The sequence below is a fragment of the Mus caroli genome, chromosome 2, assembly GCF_900094665.2.
Source record: "Mus caroli chromosome 2, CAROLI_EIJ_v1.1, whole genome shotgun sequence".
NCBI lineage: Eukaryota > Metazoa > Chordata > Mammalia > Rodentia > Muridae > Mus > Mus caroli.
In genome coordinates, this window is record NC_034571.1 from 9,967,974 (window position 1) to 9,971,651 (window position 3,678).

General features: G+C 37.2%; 1 protein-coding gene across 1 annotated transcript in view; it reads right to left on the bottom strand.

Annotated features, from left to right (window-relative positions):
* Cubn (cubilin) overlaps nt 1-3,678 on the bottom strand; it is a 225,260-nt gene that overhangs the window by 2,853 nt on the left and 218,729 nt on the right. The gene's annotated exons all lie outside the window — the stretch shown is intronic.

The window sequence follows — 3,678 nt, forward strand, 5'->3', positions numbered from 1 at the left end:
CCCAATATAGGGGAATGCCAGGGCCAAAAGAATGGGAATGGGTGGGTAGGGAAGTGGGGGACTTTTGGGATAGCATTGGAAATGTAATTGGGGAAAATATGTAATAAAAATATTAAAAATTAAAAAAAACAAAAAAACAAACAAACAAACAGAAAAAAAACCAACAGAACCTGAGGAAATCCAAAACATCATTAGATACTACTAGAAAAGGCTATACTCAACAAAACTGTAAAACCTGGATGAAATGGACAAATTTCTAGACAGATACCAGGTACCAAAGTTAAATCAGGATCAGATTAATGACATAAACAGTCCCATATCCTCTAAAGAAATAGAAGCAGTCATTAATAGTCTCCAAAAAAAAGGCCCGATTGATGGGTTTAGTACAGAGTTCTATCAAACCTTCCAAGAAGACCTAATTCCACCTTTCCTCAAACTATTCCACAAAATAGAAACAGAAAGTATTCTGCCCAATTCATTCTATGAAGCCACATTTACTCTGATACCTATACAACATAAAGACCCAACAAAGAAAGAGAACTTCAGACCAATTTCTCTTATGAATATTAATGCAAAAATACATAATAAAATTCTCACAAACTGAATCCAAGGCTACATCCAATTGATCATCCATCATGAACAAGAAGGCTTCATCCCCAGGGATGCAGGGATGGTTAACTATATGGAAATCCATTAACATTATCTACTATATAAACAAACTCAAAAAGAAATCCACAAGATCATCTCATTAGATGTTGAGAAAGCATTTGTCAAAATCCAATACCCATTCATGATAAAAGTCTTGGAAAGATCAGAAATTCAAGGCCCATACCTAAACATGATAAAAGCAATCTACAGCAAACCAGTAGCCAGAATCAAACAAAATGCTGAGAAACTGGAAGCAATCCCACTAAAATCAGGGACTAGACAAGGCTGCCCACTTTCTCTGTACCTATTCAACATTGTACTTGAAGTCCTAGCCAATAAGCAATAAGCAATAAGACAACAAAAGAAGATCATGGGGATACAAATTGGAAAGGAAGAAGTCTAAATATCACTATTTGCAGATGATATGATAGTATATATATATATGTGACACCAAAAAAATCCACCAGAGAACTCCTAAACCTGATAAACAGCTTCAGTGAAGTAGCTGGCAGTAAAATTAACTCAAACATGTCATTGGCCTTTCACTACACAAATGATAAACAGTCTGAGAAAGAAATTAGGGTAACAACACCCTTCACAATAGTTACAAATAATATAAAATACCTTGGTGTGACTCTAACTAAGGAAGTGAAAGATCTGTATGATCAAGTGTCTGAAGAAAGAAACTGGAGAAGATCTCAGAAGATGGAAAATTCTCCCAAGCTCATGGATTGACAGAATTATTATAGTAAATTGTCTATCTTGCCTAAAGTAATCTAGTGATTAAATGCATTCTCCATCAAAATTTCAACTAATTTCTTCACAGAGTTAGAAAGGACTACTTTCAAATTTATCTGGAATAACAAAAAACCCAGGACAGCAAAAATTATTCTCAACAATAAAAGAACCTCTGTTGGAATTACAATGCCTGACCTCAAGTTGTACTACAGAACAATTGTGATTAATAACTGCATGGTACTGGTCCAGTGACAGACAGGTAGATCAATGGAATAGAATTGAAGACCTAGAAATGAACTCACAAACCTACAGTCACTTGATCTTTGATAAAGAAGCTAAAACCATTAAGTGGAAAAAAAGACAGCATTTTCAATAGATGGTGCAGGCACAACTGGTTGTTCACATGTAGAAGAATGAGAGCTGATCCATTCTTATTTCCTTGTACAAAGCTCAAGTCTAAGTGGATCAAGGAACTTCACATAAAACCAGAGACACTGAAACTTATAGAGGCAAAAGTGGGGAAAGCCTGGAAGATATGGGCATAGGGGAAAAATTCCTGAACAGAACAGCTATGGCTTGTGCTACAAGATCCAGAAATGACAAATGGTACCTTATAAAATTGCAAAGCTTCTGTAAGGCGAAAGAAACTATCAGTAAGACAAATATGCCAAAAAAAAGATTGGCAAAATATCTTTACCAATCCTAAATCTGATAATGAACTAACTTCCAATTTATACAAAGAACTCAAGAAACTGGACTCCAGAAAATCAAATGACCCCATTAAAAATGGGGTACAAATCTAAAGAAAGAATTCTCAACTGAGGAATACAGAATGGCTGGGAAGCACCTGAAAAAATGTTCAACATCCTTAAATATCAGACAAATGCATATCAAAACAACCCTGAGATTCCACCTCACACCAGTCAGAATGGCTAAGATCAAAATTTCAAGTAAAAAAAAAAATTCAAGTGACAGCAGATGCTGGCAAGGATTTGGAGAAAGAGGATCACTCCTCCATTGCTGGTGGTATTGCTAGCTGGTATAAACACTCTGGAAATCATTCTAGCAGTTTTTCAGAAAATTAGATATATTATTACCAGAAGATCCAGCAATACCTCCCCTAGGCATATACTAAGAAGTTGTTACAACTTGTAATAAGGACACAAGCTCCACTATGTTCATAGCAACCTTACTTATAATAGCCAGAAGCTGGAAAAAAACCCAGATGTCCCACAACAGAGGAATGGATACAGAAAATGTGGTACATTTATACAATGGAGTACTGCTCAGCTATCAGAAAGAATGAATTTATGAAATTCTTAGGCAAATGGAAGGATCAGGAAGATAGCATCCTGAGTGAGTAAACCCAGTCACAAAGAAGTCACTTGATATGCACTCACTGATAAGTGGATTTTAGCCCAGAAACTTAGAATACCCAATATACAATTTGCAAAACACATGAAACTCAAGAAGAAGGAAGACCAAAGAGTGGATACTTCTTTCCTTCTTAGAATGGGGAACAGAATACCCATTGAAGGAGATACAGAGACAGAGCTGAGACAGTAGGTAGGACCATCCAGAGACTGCCCCACCTGGGAATCCATCCCATAAACAAGCATCAAACTCAGACACTATTGTGTATGCCAGCAAGATTTTGTGGACAAGACCCTGATATAGCTGTCTCTTGTGAGACTATGCCAGTGCCTGGCAAATACAGAAATGGATGCTCACAGTCATCTATTTTATGGAACACATGGTACCCAATGGAGGAGCTAGAGAAAGTACCCAAGGAGCTAAAGGCATCTGCAATCCTATAGGAGAAACAACAATATGAACTAACCAATACCCACCAGAGCTTGTGTCTCTAGTTGTATATGTAGCAAAGAATGGCCTAGTTGGCCATCACTGGGAGGAGAGGCCCTTGGCATCACAAAAATTATATGCCCCAGTGCAGGGGAATACCAGGGCCAGGAAGGAGTGGGTGGGTTGGGGAGCATGGCAGGGGAAGTGTATAGGAGACTTTAGGGGTAGCATAAGGAATGTAAATGAATAAAGTATCTAAGAAAAATTTTTTTTAAAATCCATCAATGCAATCCATTATATAAACAAACTCAAAGACCAAAACCACATGATCATCTTGTTAGATGCAGAAAAAGCATTCAACAAGATCCAACACCCATTCATGTTAAAAGTCTTGGAACGATCAGGAATTCAAGGCCCATACCTAAACATGATAAAAGCAATCTACAGCAAACCAGTAGCCAACATCAAAGTAAATGGTGAGAGGCTTGA